Raw genomic sequence first — 20646 nt, forward strand, 5'->3', positions numbered from 1 at the left:
GGATTATGGTGTGGAGTTTTTGTTCAGGGGTCGGGCTTGACCCCATAGTTCCATTGAAGGGATGTCTTAAGGCATCAGCATACCAACACATTTTTGACAATTTCATGCTCCCAACTTTGTGGGAACAGTTTGGGGATGGCCCCTTCCTGTTCCAACATGACTGTTTACCAGTGCACAAAGCAAGGTCCATAAAGACATGGATGAGCAAAGTTTGGGGTGGAGGAACTTGACTGGCCTGCACTGAATTTTGACCTCAACCCAGTAGAACACCTTTGGGATGAATTAGAGCGGAGACTGCGAGCCAGGCCTTCTCATCTGACATCAGTGCCTGACCTCACAAATGCACTTCTGGAAGAATGGTGAAACATTCCCGTAGACACACTCCTAAACCTTGTGGACAGCCTTCCCAGAAGAGTTGAAGCTGTTATAGCTGCAAAGGGTGGGCCAACTCAATATTGAACCCTACGGGCTAAGACTGGGATGCCATTAAAGTTCATGTGTGTGTAAAGGCAGGCGTCCCAATACTTTTGCCAATATATTGCACATGTGTGTATGGCCAGCTTTGTGGAAGAGGGGAATATCAATTGCACAAAATTGATTTTTCAGGACAATCACTGTCCTTTTCCTTATACAAAACTGGGACAAGGGGTGTTAAAACATATATGCTTGTTTCTGCACAATCATCTCATATCTATGGCTATCCTCAGTTTGAGTAATAAATCATTATTTTATTCTGAGACTGAGTTTGTTTCTTTTAAATTCTCTTTCAATATACAGTATGTCCTTTAACCTCGGGAAGGGCGCAAGTACCTCCTCTGTGGTATTAAAACGAGTATTGATAAAGTGTTTCCTCTGTCTTCCTGTCTGTTGATTGCCATGAAAAGGATGTACACATAGGCATAACATTTTTTTTTCATTTATTAGTATTTGTCAAACTGTTAATCAATATGTATCTAACATTAAAGTCTAACTCCATGTCTACTTGTACATTAAATACAGCCCAAATGAACAATTTAAAGTGATAGTAAACATGGAGTTTGGCATTAGAGGGAACTAACACTGGTAATTACTATCTGTACTATACAGGACTTCTTCTCCTACTTTTTGTTGCAGAAATTTTTTTTGGATCTTAAGTTAGATATTAACCACTTAAGCTCTGGAAGATTTTACCTCCTTCATGACCAACCATTGCGTTATTTTGACTAGTACTTGCACGGTCATGCAACAATGTACCAAAACTAAATTTATATAATTTTTTTCACACAAATAGAGTTTTCTTTTGGTGGTATTTGATTACCAGTGGGGTTTTTTTTGCGATATAAACGAGAAAAGGACGAAAATTGTGAAACAAACCCAATATTTTTTACTTTCTGCTATAAAATATATCGAATAAAAATGAAAAAAAAAAAAAACAAACAAATTTCTGCTACATGTCTATGATAAAAAAAATCCAAATAAGTGTTTATTAGTTGGTTTGCGCAAAAGTTATAGCATCTACAAATTATAGTATACATACTGTATTTTTTATTTTGTTTTATATTACTAATGGCAGAGATCAGCGACTTACAACAGGACTTCAATAGTATGGTAGGCAATCTGACACTAACTGGCACTGACATTACCAGTGACACCAATACAGTGATCAGTAATAATAATATACACTGTCACTGTATTAATGCCACTGGCTGGGAAGGAGTTAACATTTAGGTTGATCAGAGGGTTAAATGTGTGCCTTCCAATGTGTAATCCAGTGAGTGCTGGAGGAGCAGAGAGTGGTGACTGACAGTCACTGCTCTCTGCTCAGAGCGGCCTGAGAACTGAGTGATCTTTGACCACTCAGTTCTCAGTGTAGAAACAGTGAAAGACAGCTGCAGCATCACTATGTGCTGTGTTCAGCCACTGATCCCAATTAGGGATTTGGGTATTGGATAGCACTTTGTGTGTGTGTTTACCACATTGCGTCCAATTAAGGCCACGTTTTTCATTTTCACAATTTTTCAGGTCACTATAATATCCCAGAGAGGATCAGGTCACTATATATTTATGGACTTGGTGTCACTGACATCCCCAGTGACACCAATACAGTCATCAGTGCTCATAAAAAGCACTGACACTGTACTAATGGCACTGGGCAGGAAGAGGTTAACATCGGGGGCAATCAAAGGGTTAACTGTGTGCTGTTTCACTATGTGCTGTGTGAGTGCTTTACACTGTAAGCATACTGCTTTGTATGGCTCTGCTATGCTATGAGCTTACAAAAAAGTGGTTGGTTTAACTTACGTTATGGAATGGTCACAGCCAAGAAACTCACCCTCAGAAATAACAAACACTTGAATGAGCAGGGTGGCAGGGTCTAAATGGTTCTAAACCTGACCATAAAAGTTACAATCTGCCTTGCTATGGTTTACATTTATTTATTATTATTTATTACAGGTTGTTGTATAGCGCCATCAATTTACACAGCGCTTTACATATATATTGTACATTCACATCGGTCCCTAACCCTCAAGGGGCGTACAATCGAAGGTCCCTAACTTACATTCATACACATATTAGGGCCAATATAGACAGGATCCAATTAACCTACCAGCATGTCTTTGGAATGTAGGAGGAAATTGGAGTACCCGGAGGAAACCCACACAGGCATAGCGAGAACATGCAAATCCCAACCATATGGTTGGGATTCAAACCAACGACCCTAGTACTGCCAGGCAGAAGTGCTAACCATTTAGCCGCTGTGCTGCCCCATACATTGACTTCTTCCCCTCTCTGAAGTTAATTTTTTTGCTGAATCCCTTTGGAGAATCACTATAGACTATTGACAGTCTCTTGGGAGCTCCGAACTTTGGAACGGGTGGGAACGGCTGGCTCGGGCTCTCGGCAGCGAGACTGAGCCAGCTGCCGGTCCAGACATTTGGGTGGATTATGACTTTAAAGTTGGGATATCTCTAGAGCCTGGACAGGTTCAATGACATCAGCCGACAGCAGGCTGTAGCCGACTGTTGGCTGAATATGGGTCATAGGAGTGAAGAATGAAATGCACTCCTGTGATCCATAGGATTCGTTGGTCCAAAATAGCTTTGGCCCTACTTCTTCTTTAACGTCTTATATTGTTACAGTTGTAACATTGATGACTGTGAGCTCCCTTTAGCCCTGGTTCACACCGGTGCGATTTGTCATGCGTTTTGAGAGTTCAAAATCAGATGACAAGTCGCACCCCATTCATGGCAATGGAACCATTCAAACCATTGTGATTCAAGTTGCAGCAACGTAGAAAATAGGTTCCTGCACTACGTTTCTGTGATTTCACTGCAACATGCATTGACTTCTGTTATATTAAGTCACAAGCCACAATGAAATCGCACATCAAAATCGCACTGATCTGCAGCTTTGAAATCATTTCAAAGCTGTACTGGTGTGAAACAGGGCTTCCAGATTATCCAATGACCTCCTTCAGGGCAGGCTTGCAAGCCCGCAAATGCCTACAAATACCAGAAACATGTCAAAATGATGTGCCTTGATCTCACTGTACCTTTACCCTGTGCATTTTCCTATAATTAAAAGAATATTAATGAAGAAAGCTTTGGAATACCTGATTTAGAGGATAAATGTAGATATCTAAACATCCCTTCAATTAAACTGCCATAAGGCAATATTAGAAAGGGTTCCTCGTTTCGAGTGATTTTGATGAATGTCGCTCTGTACAGCAGTGAAGTTATATATTGTCCCTTGCGTTTATAAAACTGACTGCTGCTTTTAATTTAATCAGAAATGCATTAGCATACATCGTTCTACAGGGATCGTTTAATAAAGCAATAAATTCTATAATAAACACATCAAAATGCTTGAAAACAAACACATTTAATCATCAGTCCTCGGGCTGATCCCGGGGTGCTGCAGAGGACATGCTTTAATCACCAACTTAATTAAACATTTTAGTTTTATCAGTACAAGCCCAGCAGTGTTAAATCCTCTGCCACACATTTATCACCCCGATGTTTGTCGCAGGCTTATTTCTTTAATCGGCCTTCTGAGAACACCGCCTGTTATATTTATTTATGAAGTTTACTTGAAGTCGCAGCTACATCAGAATGCAGGACACTCCATCACCGTCTGTGTCATTTATTTAGAACAGGGGTTTCCAAACTTTTGAAACAAAGGGCCAGCTTACTGCCCTTCAAACTTTAGGGGGGCCGAATTGTGGCCATGGTGGTTGAAAATGCCCTGGCATCAGTGGGAGTAAACAATGCCCTACGCTTGGTGGTCAGTGGAAGGAACAGTGCCCCATCGTTGGTGTCAGTGGGATAATTAGTTCCCCATTTCTGGTATCAGTTGGAGGAACAGTGCCCTGTTGCTGGTGTCAAAGGGAGGAACAATGCCCTGTTGCAGGTGTCAGTGGGAGGAACAGTGCCCTGTCGTTGGGGTCAGTGGGAGGAACAGTGTCCCATCTTTGGTATCAGTGAGATAATTAGTTCCCCATTTCTAGAATCAGTCGGAGCAACAGTGCACCATCACTGGTGTCAGTGGGAGTAACAGTGCACTGTCGCTGGTGTCAATGGGAGGAACAGTGTCCTGTCGCAGGTGTCAGTGGGAGGAACAGTGCCCCATCATTGGGATCAGTGGAAGGAATAGTGCCCCGTCATTGGGGTCAGTGGGAGGAACAGTGCCCTGTCATTGGGGTCAGTGGGAGGAACAGTGTCATGACGTTGGGGTCAGTTGGAGGAACAGTGCCCCATTGCTGGTGTCATTGGGAAGAATAACGCCCCATTATTGGTGTTAGTGGGAGGAATAGTGCCCCATTGTTGGGGTCAGTGGGAGGAACAGTGCCCCATCATTGGTGTCAGAGGGAAGAATAGCACCCAATCGTTGGTGTCAGTGGGAGGAATAGTGCCCCATTGCTGGTGTCATTGGAAGGAATAGTGCCCCATCACTGGTGTCAGTGGAAGGAATAGTGTCCCATCCATGGTGTCAGTGGGAAGAATAGCACCTTATCATTGGTGTCAGCGGGAGGAATAGTGCCCCTTTGTTGGTGTCAGTGGGAGGAACAGTGCCTCATCGCTGGGGTCAGTGGAAGGAACAGTGTTCCTTCGTTGGGGTCAGTGGGAGGAATATCGCCCCATCATTGGTGTCAGTGGGAGGAATAGTGCACAATCGTTGGTTTCAGTGGGAGGAATAGTGTCCCATCGTTGGTGTCAGTGGGAAGAATATCGCCCCATCGTTGGTGTCAATGGAAGGAATAGTGCTTCATATCAGTGGAAGAAAAAAAAAGTGCCCCAAGGACCAGATAAAAGCAAGCAAAGGGCAACATCCGGCCCGCGGGTCGCAGTTTGCAGTCCCCTGATTTAGAGTATTGAGTAATACTAGTTCTGGTTAATGTGCCATAAAAGTGCGAAACCAGAAAAAAATTAACTTTGCAGGGCTGTAATGCAATTACTTTGGTACAATTCAGGCAACAAGTAAACTCAGCAGGCTTTTCAGAGTGCTTTTGTGTAAGGGTGCAGCTTCTTGTCATATGATTTTGGGATAGGTAAACTTCTGCTATGAGAACTACAGTTGTTCAAAACTTAAACAGAAGCAGCAACTGTGAAAAGGCCCCCAACCCCTGATTTGATGCCCAGTGCACCCTAGTCTAGTGCGTACCTCTTCTATAGCAGTTAGCCATTACTTGTCATGATCTAGTCTGGGCAGCTTTTGCTACAATTGTGCATTAAATACATCATCTGTCCGTTCCCATCTTGTGGTGTAAATATCTGCAGTGTGAGACATAATTTGTTTTCTGAACAGCCGAGGTCCGGATCTTGGGTCTGACTCCATCCTATTATAAACGGAATAATTCTCTGACATTCTGTCAAGGACTCTCTGCATATTTATAAAGGACATTGCCTGTGGTAACTTAATTCTTGTAAATAGGCGGCAGCACATTTCCTCTGCATATAAATCAGCTGAAAATGGAATGCAGCAAAATATATCCGAAGAAGCCAGTAGGAGAAGAGAGAAGTTCATTACTGGAGTTAACTTCCAAGTTTGTTAAAGGGTAACTCCGCTTTTGTTGAGAAAGGAAAACATTCCCCTCTGGGTGATCTGTGTACACTGCAGGGATTTTAACAAACAAAGACTCCTGCCTTTTGTGATTCTGAAGAAATAGCTGTTTGTCTGTGTCCATGTGCAGAGCGAATCTCTATGGGAGTCATTTTATAGTTATCAATCAGCTGCTGCACCTGTAGGCTTCTACCCATATGGAGGAAAAATATATTTGAAATATATCGTAAAAATATTCTTCCCAAATATATATTGCCATATATTTGAAATGCTACAATTTTGGCCATATTCAATATACAGTTGCAAGAAAAAGTATGTGAACCCCTTGGGATTACGTGGAGTTTTGCATGAATTGGGCATAAAATGTGCTCTGAATGTCATCTAAGTCACAACAATAGAAGAACACAGTCTGCTGAACATAATACTACACAAACATTAGATGTTGCCATGATTTAATTGCACATAACATGTAAACATTCACAGTGCAGGGAGGAAAAAGTATGTGAGGCCCTAGCTTAATGACTTCTCCCAGAGCTAATTGGAGCCAGGAGTGAGCCAACCTTGACTCCAATCAGTGTGATGATATTGGATGTGTTGCTGACAGCTTTCCTGCCCTTAAAAAACACACACCTGTTTTGGGTTTACTGGTTTCAAGAAGCACTGTCTGATGTGAACCATGCCTCGCAGAAAAGAGCTCTCAGAAGACCTACGATCAAGAATTGTTGACTTGCATGAAGCTGGAAAGGGTTACAAAAGTATCTCCAAAAGCCTTGATGTTCATGTGTCCACGGTAAGACAGACTGTCTACAAATGAAGAAAGTTTAGCACTGTTGCTACTCTCCCTAGGCGTGGTCGTCCTGTAAAAATGACTGCAAGAGCACAGCGCAGAATGCTGCGTGAGGTAAAGAAGAATCCCAGAGTGTCAGCTAAAGACCTACAGAAATCTCTGGCACATGCTAACATTTTTGTTGACACATCTACAATAAGGAAAACATTAAACAAGAATGGAGTACATGGGAGGACACCACGGAGGAAGCCATTGCTGTCCAAAAAGAATATTGCAGCACGTTTGAAGTTTGCAAAAGAGCACCTGGATGTTCCACAGCACTACTGGCAAAATATACTGTGGACAGATGAAACCAAGATTGAGTTGTTTGGGAAGAACACACAACATTATGTGTGGAGAAAAAAAGGCACAGCATACCAACATCAAAACCTCATCCCCACTGTAAAACATGGCAGAGGGAGCATCATGATTTGGGGCAGCTTTGCTGCCTCAGGGCCTGGATGGATTGTTGTCATTGATGGGAAAATGAATTCCAGAGTTTATCAAGACATTTTGCAGGAAGACGTACGACCATCTGTCCGCCAACTGAAGCTCCGCAGAGGATGGGTGATGCAACAGGACAATGACCCAAAGCATACAAGTAATTCAACAAAACAATGTCTGCAACAGCACAGAATACGCCTTCTGGAGTGGCCCAGTCAGAGTCCTGACCTCAACCCGATTGAAATGCTGTGGCATGACCTTAAGAGAGCGATTTACACCAGACATCCCAAGAATATTGCTACACTGAAACAGTTTTGTGAAGAGGAGTGGTCCAAAATTACTCCAGATCGTTGTGCAGGTCTGATCTGCAACTACAGGAAACGTTTGGTTGAGGTTATTGCTGCCAAAGGAGGGTCAACCAGTTATTAAGTCCAAAGGTTCACATACTTTTTCCTCCCTGCACTGTGAATGTTTACATGTTATGTGCAATTAAACCATGGCAACATCTAACGTTTGTGTAGTATTATGTTCAGCAGACTGTGTTCTTCTATTGTTGTGTCTTAGATGACGTTCAGAGCACATTTTATGCCCAATTCATGCAAAACTCCACGTAATCCCAAGGGGTTCACATACTTTTTCTTGCAACTGTATTTCAATATGTGTATATATATATATATATATATATATATATATATATATATATATATTTTTTTTTTTTTTTTTTTTTTTTTTTTTAAATACATTTCAAATATACTGTATGTCTTTAAAAATACAAATCTACATTTTTGGAATCTGAAGACTATATTTAAAAAATATATATTTTTAAAAATATATTCTTCAGATTTTTTAAAAAAAAGTCATTTTAACATATATTTGTACATATATTTGTAAATGCATTCCAAAAATGTAGATTTGTATTTTTAAAGCTATACAGTATATTTGAAATGTATTTGTAAAAATATTTTTCATATATTTTGTAGTAAATACGCATTTCAACATGCAGTATATACAGTATATATATAAATATATTCAATATGGCCAAAATTATAGCATTTCAAATATATGGCAATATATATTTGGGAAGCATATTTTTACAATATATTTCAAATATATTTCTCTTCCATATATTTTGTAATAAAAACACATTTCAACATGCAGTATATATATTGAAATATATTTTGAAATATATTGAATATAGCCATAATTGTAGCACTTAAAATATATGGCAATATATTTGGGGAGAATATTTTTTAAATATATTTCAAATACATTTTTTTCCATGTGGGTAATTAGGAAAGTGGCAGGGTCTGCATGGGTCTGCATCCGTTTAGATGTGATTTCCCTTTGGGAGTATCTCACCAAAAAGGAATTTCTGTTGCAGGGGATGCCCACAATCAGACTTGTATCTTAGTGCAGATTTCTAGGAAAAGTGGTGTCGCTGCTGACCACATTCCATTCCAGTGAATGGGGCTTTCCTGCAACCAGTGTTAGTAGTTAGTGGGTTGGCATTTTGAGGGATTAAACAGGCAGCGAGGAGATGACATATCACCTCCTCTCCGCCTGTCAAACATCCTGTGCAAAGCAATCCACCACAGATTGCTTTTTAGAGGGGTGACATTAGCTATGAATTAGTCCTAAAAGTTTGCATTATTTTTATACAGAAACAATGGAGTACTGTCTGTGATACTTTTTTTATTTGCACTAACATACAAGTTTGAGGACAAGCTTTCGGGGAGTATCCCGAAGGTCTAAGCAGTATCCTGAGTGTCCCGAATGTCCTGAGTGTCCCTTCAAGGTCTAAGCAGTATCACCTCAAGCATTATTTTTATACAACTTAAGCTGCCCTTACCTGGGGAAAATAAGCCATTTCCCATCATGCAGGTGGCCCAGGAAGCTCTGTTGATATTATTAGGAGTTCTTACAGGTAGTGATCACAGGTTATACTCACTGATCATCTAATGTCACCGGGTATATTTTGTAAGGGTTAAATGTGATACAGGGATTCAGTGCAGAATGTAAGCAGAGAATTCACCAGTCCTCATTAATCCCGCAGACCTTATTTCATGAATTAATAATGAAGGTAATTATCTGATAAGATGCTTCTTGCATGTTTTATAACTGTCTGTGTAAAGGACCTTGCAGCTCTAACCTGAACTCATTCACACGTATTGACCTAAGTACTATTGCACTATTGACCTAAGTGGAGTTCTAGCACTGTCTATTGTAGACAAAGAACCCGTCTCTCTCCAGGTGACTGAATAAGCAGCTAAATGTAAGCAGCTAAATGTCTAAATTCACTTCAACTGCCAACACAATGGGATACCAATTGCCTGATTTGACTGTTTGGCGCCCTCAATTGACCAAGTGACGGTGCATCTCATTCATTTAGCTTTTTAAATTGATGTAGCAATCTCCTAGTTAGCTAGGGGGAACTAAACTCCAGTTGTTAGCTAGGCATGAGTAGCAGCCTGGGTGTGATAGCTAGCAGGGGTCAAAATTTGGTCAGAGCTGAAAGGCTCTGCAGACCAGCCCTCTGGAATTTCCCCCTGCTCTAGAACTTTGGAGAAAGGTCCAGAAGCAGTGGGTGGATCTGAGGAGTGGCTGGTTTGTACTCTTAGAGGATGCTGGCCAATCCCCAACAGAAAGCTTGGCAACAGGCCAGAACAACCTTTAAGAGTAACTGAGCCTGCTCAGCAGGGAAGTTGTAGTGTGGGAGCAGGAGTGGAGAGAAGGATGTGAGGCTGCAGGCAGGAGCCTGTGAAGGGGCCCAGATGGAGCGGGGCTCACCTGCAGGCAGAGGACCTTGAAAGACTAAAAGCTTGGGACTTTACTGGCCCCCATGAGAGAGAACCACCTGTCTGGCAGGGAAGGAGCAGCCCAGCCGGAAGGCCAGGTAGTAGCCACTGACCCACCGACAGCACAGGAGAGAGACCAAGTGAGTAGACCTATACCCCCTGGGCCACATAGGGCAAGGAGCACTCTGGTGGGAAACTGGATTACCTGCTACCCAGGACTGTTTCACTATTTAAAGGTACAGGCACTGGATCCCCTGCCCAGGGATTCACTCAGAGCTGCTAGATTGAGGAAATCTGGGGTCTGGGTGGTACATCCGGAGATGCTGGCTAGCTCTCCAGAAGAGGATCTTTTTTTTGCTGTAAAGACTTGTAAATAGTTTCAGGAAGTTAATCCTCAGTTCCAGTTGCATTGAGCATCCTGTATACCCCTTACCCCATCCAAGTTTATTGTCCATACGGACGCAAGTCTGTATGGAAAAGGCATGTTGCCTGGCTGTGCAGGACTATAGGAAGACCCAAATCATCAGCAACTCAGATGTAAGGTGGAATTGCTACAGTGACTTCAATGCAAAATAGGGAAAGTTCGCTGAAATCTCCCAAATTTTGTCAAAGATTCTCGGAAATAAAAAATCTCGTTCAAACTTTTTTGCTGACAAAAGTTTTGTATTGACAAACAATGTGTATAAAACAGATATAACACGAAAAAGTAAATGCATAGGGATCGCATGGCATATAAAACTTGATGAAGGCCCACGCAGGGCACATGAGAGATGATATTGATGCATAAATGTAACAACACAGGACAAAGTACCATCAATTTGCATGCTAGGATAGTAATGTATGTAGAGGAATTAAGGGGCACCAGGTGTTAAGGAGAGAGCTAGCTACCAGTACAACATGTGCGGGCCTCATTAGTCTAGGATAGGTATAGCAACTAAAAACCAAACATCAGAACTTCAACAAAGAGGTCAGGAGAAAGAAAAAGGCTGGTAGAGCAACATGGCATCTTCATGACTCGTTCCTGCTCCTGAAAGCAGTGGAAGAAAGGACTGTCTAGCATCAGCTGACAGCTGCTATGTTACACAAGTAAAGGTGTAAAGAGATGAAATATGAAAAAGGGTCCAGGAACAAGAAGGAAAGAAGAAAAAAGGGAAGAGAGAGGATAGGGTAGGTAGGGAGAGGGGGCCATAGTGAGCCATGATGGGGTTCCAGGCCAACTTACAGCAGTAAGTTATCATGGGAGTAGGGGAGACTCCAAAATAGTTTGTATACAACTTTGACTAAATAAACTGCTTCTGTTTTCGCATGGATAATGTCTTGAGTAATCCTGTTTTTAGTTTCCATTGAACTAAGGTGAAGGGACTTCCAAGACTCAGCAATTGTCTGTATAGCTGTGGTTGTAACCTGCAGGAGAAGCTTAAACTGTTGGAAGGTGAGGTCTAGGGGTTTTTTATTGAATAAGGCTATTGTTGCGTCAACTCTCAACAGGGTTTCAGAGAGAGTGGACAGTATATGAAAGATCTCAGTCTAAAAATTGCAGACTAGTGGGCAGTCCCACCAGATATGAGTAGGTATCTGGCCCCAAACATCCACGGAAGCAAGAGCCCGAGGAGACTTCACAAACCTGGCAGGGACCAGGTATCATCTCAGAAGGACCTTATAGTTAGCTTCCATAGCAACTACATTTTGGGAAGAAGATTTAGTGGCTGACCAGACTGAGGTCAGATTATCATCCTGCAGGTGAAGTCCGAAATCTCTCTCCCACTTGGTGATATATGAAAGGTTGGAACAGGTAATGGGCTTAGCAGCTGAGTGTACAAAGTTGAAATGAGGCCCTGGGCATGAGGGTCAAGCTTGCAAGTGTGTTCAAAACTGGTGAAGGGAGGAAGAGATGGAAATAAAGAAAAAAATCTAAATTTCGAGCCTCCATAGCATTTTAGCATTGAGCACTTGAAACACTAATGACAGATGTAGTCACGGATTGGAGGTGACATCACAGCTATGCTGGGAAGTGCTGTTACCAACCATAAGCAACATCTTAATTGGTAGTGAACAAAACTCATGATCAGGGTAATAAAGTAGAACTTTAGGCAAAATGTTTTTTTTTTTTTCATTTTGGATAGAGTAAGGCAGGGTTCTAAGCCCTTTCAGTGTTTTTCTGCAGTCTGTGTCCCATTGGGGAGATTTCCCTTCACTTCCCATTTCATAGCCAAGCAGGAAGTGAGAGGATATCCCTGCAAATTAATGGAATATTTTTGAGCCCCTTGGTCACCAGAACTAGTGTCCAAATTGGAAGAATTCCCTTCTATTACTTTTCTGGGGACAATCCAAAATTTGGGGTTTTGTTTTACTTTCATTTTCAATGATAACAGTAAACAGGACAAATAAAGAGGTTGAATATCCCTAATGGGGGCACAGACAGCAATAAAAACCTAACAAGTATTCTAATTCTTCTCCACTTGATCCAAAACTAAAAAAAAAAAAAAATGCTGCCTTTTGTTATACTTTAAATGCTTCAACACTATAGGATATATGTTTATGTCCGTTAGTGGAAGTGGGGATACCGGGGTCATGACTATAGCCATGATCCCGGTATCACTGTTTTCAGCCTGAGATGCTGAACACTGTACAGGCGTACTGCAGTTTACGAATTTAATTCATTCTGCGGGACATATCGCGAAAAAATTCTTAAACTGAAAGTGGTTTCCCATAGGAATGCACTGAAAACCAATTAATCCGCTCCGGAGATCAGAAAAAAGTAAAAAAAAGTCTTATCTGTTCAAAACTCTGTATAAAGTGCACTTTAAAGGCATAAATACTGAACAGGGACATGATTAAAAATCAATTTGTAAATGCACTGAAAACCAATTAATCCGTGCCGGAGGTCAGAAAAAAGTAAAATAGGTCTTACCTGTTCAAAACTCTTTATAAAGTGCACTTTATAGACATAGTACGGTACAGGGACATGATTAAAAAAAATGTGTAAATGCATTGAAAACCAATTAATCCGTTTGTATTGTGAAAAAAAGTTAGTAAACCAAGCCATTATTTTCAATGGATTTTCATTCGTAAACCAAAAATTACGTTAACCGAGGCGTTCGTGAACCGAGGTACGCTTGTAATAGCAATCTGAGCAGCTAAAAAACCTCTGGATTGCTTTTACAGGCTGCGGAAAGGCACCCCGTCTCCTTCCCACCACCTTTCTCAGAACATCCCCGATCATTTCTATGGTTCAAGAAAAAAAACCTGAAAGCACATGTAGGTCACATATGCATATGTAAAGAGTGTTCGCACCACACATGTGAGGTATTGCTGCAAATGTCAGAGCAAGAGCAATAATTCTAGTACCAGACGCCCCGTATAACTCTAAAATAGTAACTGATAAAGACTTTAGTGTCATCTATGGAGATTTGTAAGTACTGTAGTTTGTCATCATTCAACAAGTGTGCACAATTTTGAAGCATGACATGTTAGGTATTTATTTACTCGGTATAACATAATCTTTTATATTTTACCAAACATTTCAGTATTATATTGTGTTTTGTGCACATTAAAATTCATTAAAGTGTATTTTTTTCCAAAGAAATTGCGTTTGAAAAACAGCTGCGCAAATACCGTGTGACATAAAAAAGTGCATCAACCACCATTTTATTTTCTAGGGCCTCTGCTTAAAAAATATATAATGTTTGGGGGTTCAAAGTAATTTTCCAGCAAAAAAAATCTTATTTTTACATGTAGGAGAAAAGTGTAAGAAATAGTCCGGTAGGCAAGTGGTTAAAAATAGACTGTCTCCTGGGCTGCCCGTGTACCACTCCAATACTCCCAATTAACAAAAAATCTAGCTTCCAGAATTCTTTTGGTCCACGCCTCTCCTTATTACAGCTTGTAGGAACCTGGGATCTGCAAACATATGTTTAATACCACCGCAGATAATCAGAATCCAGCTGTCATATTTTCCTGCTGCACATAACAAGAGCAACATCTGGCTGGTACTGTAGCTTCAAGCAACACATTCACTTCCATTTACCAGAACTCTTTAAACCCAGTCATGTAGACCATCCTTTCTCAACCAGGGTGCTCAGGCACCCTGGGGTGCCTTGAGGTTTCTTCAGGGTTGCCATGGCAAAATGTCTAAAAATTTCCCAAAACCTGTATACAAGCCAGCGGGTGGAACAAGCCTCCCTTTTAGTTACACAAAGTCACAGGTTTTCATTGTGCACCCTTACGACCTTCTAGCCGCCAGCATCCTGACAACCAATGACATCAACAGTTGATAAGGAGGATGTCAGCTGCCTGCACAGCATCCTAGTTTGACCCTCCCCTGCCCCTCTCCATCAACGCTGGGGTCACATTAGCTCAGTGATGGAGAAAAACTGAGAAGAAGAGAAACATTGGAATACTAGTCAGTACCAGTGTGCAAAAGTGTATTTGCTTTGGAAGAATTAATCAACTCTAATGTTGGGTGTCCTACATGTGTGGATGTTGCTATGTTATACAAAACTATTAGAATAGTTTTTCACATTTTAGAATGGGGTGCCCTTTTAAAATTATGGACAGCCTTGAGGCACCCCATTTTAAAATGGGTGCCTTGGGACTGTCCATAATTTTAAAGGGTGCCTTGACTGAAAAAAGTTTGAGAAACACTGATGTAGACCATGCACCTAGCTTCCAGCAGTCTTTTGCTCCGAACCTCTCTTTATGATTTGTGTAGAAACCTGGGTTCTGCAAACAGATGTGTAATGCCTCTGCATCAGAACCCAGCTGTCATCATTTTCTGGAGCAGAATACAATAGCCAACATCTGGCTGGTACCTTCAAGCAGCTCATTCACTTCCATTCCCATATATTCTATTCATAACTCTAGCCTGGAGTAAGCCTGACCCCCATACATAGTAGTACGCAGGGGCGGACTGACCATTCGAACACTTGGGCACTGCCCGAGGGCCTGGGGTCAGTAGGGGGCCCCATGAAATGCCCCTGGTACCTTTTATAGGCTTTTTTTGAGTGTGGGCAAGGACATAGGGGCCCCATGATCCCCTATTGCCCAGGGGCCCCATGAGTTGTCAGTCTGCCCCAGGTAGTACGCATCCTCCACAACAATTCTAAGGTCTCTAAACTTGTCTCTCAGCAGCTTATACATTTTATCCTTTGTAAGGTCAGAGTTATACATACAAAGAGAATACAAATTATACTTGGATCGTTTCAACTGCCCACATAATGAGGTTTAACAAACTATTCAGAATTGGTTGTTTGCATTTCATTTTAGTGATTGTTGGTAGCCTGCCACATAATATTCATCACAAAGAAAAAACAAAGCCTCCTTTGCAGACAAAAATAGAGAGAATAATGTCAGTATTTTTAGCCCCAGTCATTTTATAATCTTTAAATCATGGGGAAGTTGTCCATATTAAAGAGCACCTGTCTATACAGTAAGTGATAAACATATAGCTGTGTAGGAGGAAGGTACTGGAGATGCACATAGTCTCTCCAATGATTAAACTGTATCTAAAGAAGATTTTTTTGTCATTTTTGTATAAAGTAGGGAATGGATAGAACCATGTCATCTTTTGATTGCCGCCTGTGTCCCCGTTGGGGGAGATTACCCACTCTATTTGCCCTGGTAGCCACTTTTACTGGTTTGGAAAATCCAAAACTTTGAGTTGTCTCCAGAAGAGGAATAGAAGGGAAATTATACAATAGTGACACCTGTCCTGATGATAAATCCCTAATAGGGGATTTCCTCACTTTGGAGAGATTTCCTCTCACCTCTGTTGTGTCTGCAGGACAGGTTATGAAGGAAAATCCAATGGGAAAAGACACCTGACAGGGGTTTTAACCCTCCCCTACTCGATCCAAAATTTTGGTGCATTTTTGACGTGTTCCAGTGTGAATTTAATGCGTTTATGATGCGTTCCAGGTAATGTTTTCCCCTTTCTTTTTCTTCAGCTTAAAAAAAGACATGTGTGTTCCAGTGCATTTTTGATACATTTTACCGCGTTCCGGTACAGTTCATGGCAGAAAAAATGCAGCATGTTCTACAGGTTTTTTTTTTAAACTGGAACGTATACAGAAAAAAGGGGTGATGTCCTTATGAATAACCTGCTGCTTCATCCCTAAAACAGTATTGGAGGACAACAAAAAATCTCCCCTGGGACTTTCACGCAGCAACGAAAAAATATATATAAAAAAAGTCCAAAAAATAAAAAAAATCCGATGTTATTGTAACACATTTTTTTATTTAAAAGAAGAAGACTCCGGTCTTATCTACACAACTAGATTATCTACACAACTAGCTGTATACAGTAATCTAGCTGTATAGATAAGACCGGAGTCTTCTGCTTTCAATTAAGAAAATGTTTTATATGAAATTATAATAAAATCCGATTTTTATAGATTTTTTTGGACTGTTTTTATATGAACTGGCACTAAAACTGTCCATACACAAATTATTTACTGCAATGTATTGTAATATATTGCAGTTTACCAATCCCTAAATGTAGCGGATACATTCGATTTCCTTTTTAGGGTTATTTTCTTTTTTTTCACTTGGTGATCTGGCCAGTAACACACTTCCTGTATTTGAGTGTCTCTATTCTGGCTGGAGGCACAATGGAGACACCTCTGGACAGAAGTATTGTCAATCTGGGACGAGAGTAGTGTTAGATGTACTGGCAGATTTAGATGGACTGGGCCAACAGAAAAAAGCTGAACCCCAGCTAACATGTTTAAAGCAGTTACAGCAATATGTTTTTCCTTCTGGGATAAAGATTTTACACAAATGAATAAAAGCTGACTATTGTAAGCACCCCTGTAGATGTTAAATGGTTTATTTTGTTACTTTTGCTAGAACCGGAAATAGACCGTGATGGTGAAACATGTAGAGGCAGTAACACATCTGCTATATCTGGTCTATGTGGTGAAGTTATTTCTGGTTCCGGTGACTGGAAGCATGCGGGCTCCAAAGAGCAGAACGGCGACAATTGCTAGAGGCTGAGTGCTGAGAAAATGGGCACCAGTAAATGTGAGTGATATTCCTATACATTTTCCTGAGAGTTTTAACTTTTTAATAAATACTACACTATGAGGCTATTTGTTTTCTGGCACACATTGATTACTTGCTGAAGGAGAGTTGTATATCACTCTGTGAAAGAGGTCCATAGCAAGGGAAGATACCGGCTGGGAGCTGAATCTGGATCCTTGGATAATAGTGCTTATGACCTTCCTTTTAAATAAAGGGTCATAGATTTGTAGTGAGTGCATTGGAGTGTTACACATGGTGGAGCACTGAAGTAACCAAATAGGAGGAAGAAGAATAACTAAGCACCATATGTGGCACTTTAATACACAAATAGTGGTGTAGGACGTGTTAATGTAGTTGTTTTGCACTTTATTATTATTATACAGGATTTATATAACGCCAACAGTTTGCTCAGCGCTTTACAATATAACGGGAGACAATACAGCAACAATACAGTTCAATACAAGAGGGGTAGGAGGACCCTGCTCCTTGGAGCTTACAATCTAGGAGGGACTTTATGTTTTATATACGAATATGGACTGGAATAATATATGATATTGTTTGCAATTAGGTGAGTGTAAGAGCCAAAATTTGTTTATACTTATAATTATACCCCATAACACACTCTAGTATTCTAGTATTCCTCCCGAGTATTGGGTTACGACATGTGTGAGAGTTTTTCACAGCCTAGATGCATAGAGAGGCCCAAAACCCAAGGAGCCCCTTTGGGCTTTCAAGGTGCATTAAACTAAGCATATATTACTTATCATACTCCCTGAGTCCCTGAAGTGCCAGGACAGGAGAAATACCCACAAAATGACCTTACTCCAATGTATCTTCTGAAAGGCATAGTGAGTGCTGGTGCTGGGTTTGAATCGATCATTTCTTGGCCTTGCAATGCTTCTACAGAATGGGTTTGACAGCGCTTTATATGCAAATACCTATCACAATAAAGTGGAAGTGGGGGCTTGTTGAGTCTTGTGCAACTTTCAGAAAGCAGAAGCTTGCATAGACATTTAGAGGCGTACTCTGGTGGCATAGTAACCTTGTGTTGACCTCACTGCAGAGTAAAGTACAGGTTCTCTTTAAAGAACTTTATTCAGTGCAATGCAGTTCTGTTTTCTGCACTGGAATTCTAGAAATATGCACACAGTGGAATCATGTTAAAGATGAAAAATAAAAAATTTAAATGCAAAAAAAAAAATTAAAAATTGTTTAATAGACCACTTGAATCCCAATCATCCTCCAATGATAACACACTGTTGCATTGATGTTCCATGATGGATGGCGCTCTAAACTGGCCAAGGTCACTCTAAGAGCATTCTACAATCCTTTGGCTGTTACGGCCCCCTTGCCAGCAAATAAATTCCCCACAATATTATAAGAGAAATTGCTTTTTTACTCCAGGCACAAATCTTCCTGTTTATGACACTGGTGGGCAACAAAATAACAACACGTGGGCTGTGAATTAACTCAAACAATGTGGCCCTCAATCCCGCAAAATGAGGGTGGGAAAATATGAGTGTCACCATTTATTTCATCCCGTCTATAATGTTAAAGCACCTAGTCCAGTAAAATGATATCCTCCCTGTACTTTTAGCTGTTTAGTAGCTACATAAAACTGATAAAGGGCTCCAGCTATAACCTGTTCCAGCATAGTTGCTTTCTGGTTGCAGCAAACCTCCGTCCCGAGTTTTTATTATTTTTAATTAAATGCGGTGATAAAGGTCTATGAAAAATGGAGACTATTTCAGTCGAGGTTATAATTCTCCCCTATAATGCTGGCAGAGTTGATCAACAGACTTTCTAGAAACTCTGGGCAGGGAGGTGACATTCATTTATTTCCCACTAGTCCAGTATCATATAAACACAATTATTTTTTTTTTATAGTAAACAATGCTTTGTTCTTTTCTTTATTTCTTTACTTTTTACAATAATTAGCAGGGGGTTTAGTGCATGCTTGTACCTTTTTATGATTCCCAAAAGTTTGGTAAACTGCTCTCAGTTGCTTTATGCAAAACTGAAATATACAGGAGCTGCTTACCAGGCAAACAAATTGTATTGCTGTCCGTCCAGTTCTGAGATTTACACAGCTCAGTCACAGTGCACAGCCCTGGCAGGGCAAGAGATCTGTTTTTTTTCTGTTGTAGTTATGGCACATGCTTTGCTTACTGATGAGTGGCCGGCATTCAGAAATTGACAGGCAGGGAACAGGGGTTGTATTGTCTCGTCATTGCCTGTTTATATTCTTCAACCCCGTACTAGCACATGTTGCAGGGGGGATCAGATTCACTTAAATGGGTCACGTTCAGTGGGCTCTACGCCCACCAAAAGTGACAGGAGATATAATTCCTGCAATGGCCATGAAGCAACGTGCCACAACATGTGTACACCCCTCCTGCTCTGCCATTACAGCTAAAAGAGAAACAAATTGGGGGGGGGGAGTAAAGGAGCAGTTCATCCAGGGGATTTTATGCAACCCCCAACTGCTAGTGTGGATGAATGCTTAAAGAGGAACTTGAGTACTGTTTTGAGTGGGAAGCTCTCTTCTGTGGGGGGGGGATGGGGCAGGAGTGTTGTTGGTCACTATCAGGCTCTCTCCACAGGGCGGTCTGGTGTTGGTCAGTTCGAGGCTCTCTTTCTGCCAGGGAGGGGCATCCAATTTTTGTGTTTTGCTTAGGGCAGCACAAAAGATAAATACACCACTGCCTGTGAGTAGGCACTGCTGTGTCACACATTTCACAGAACATGCCTTCTGACCTACAGAGGCGCTGAGAGGAGGAGTTTCAGGAGGCGGAGTCAGTACAGTAATCACTGCTTGCAGGAAGCAAGGTACCATGGGATATGTAGTCCTTAGAAATTGAAAGCTAACAGCAGAGGAGAAGCTGCAAAGCGTGCAGGGAATCCAGATGACCATTAGACAGGTAGAACTCACAACACCAAAGGAGGTTATATTGGATGGTCAAATATAAATATTGCTTGTATTCTTATTATAATGCCAATGTTATATATTGTAAAGCGCTGAGCAAACTGTTATTTAAATCCTGTATAATAATAATGTTATAAAATGAAAATGTATGATGTGAACTTATCTGATGTTTTTACTTTTCTGATTGAGATAATTGATGGATGAGATATTCACAAAGTGTAATAAAAAAAGTAGCAGCAGTCCCTTAGGAAGTGTTAAGGGTTGATTCACACCAGCTGCTGCGTTATAATGGCGGTGAGATCACCTCACTGTTTACTTTTTTTAAAACAAACTTTATTGAACTATCACACAGACATTTCATAAAGTTCCATTGGCCACTGTGTGGTGCTGTAGTGTGATGAAAACAGTACTGCACGCAGGACTTTTTTTCAGTACATTGTGCCCACATCCCACCGCAACACAGTGGTGTGAACTTGGTACACAGGAGACAAGGGATTTTGTCTTGTCATGCTGTGGGTCTGCTCTGGTATAACTGCCCAGCACAGTCTCACCGCATCTGGTTAAAGAGAATCTTCAAAAAAGAAAAATTCCAAGTT

Source organism: Staurois parvus, unplaced genomic scaffold, assembly GCF_062004578.1.
Source record: "Staurois parvus isolate SC_StPar_1 unplaced genomic scaffold, SC_StPar_1.0 ptg000098l, whole genome shotgun sequence".
Lineage (NCBI taxonomy): Eukaryota > Metazoa > Chordata > Amphibia > Anura > Ranidae > Staurois > Staurois parvus.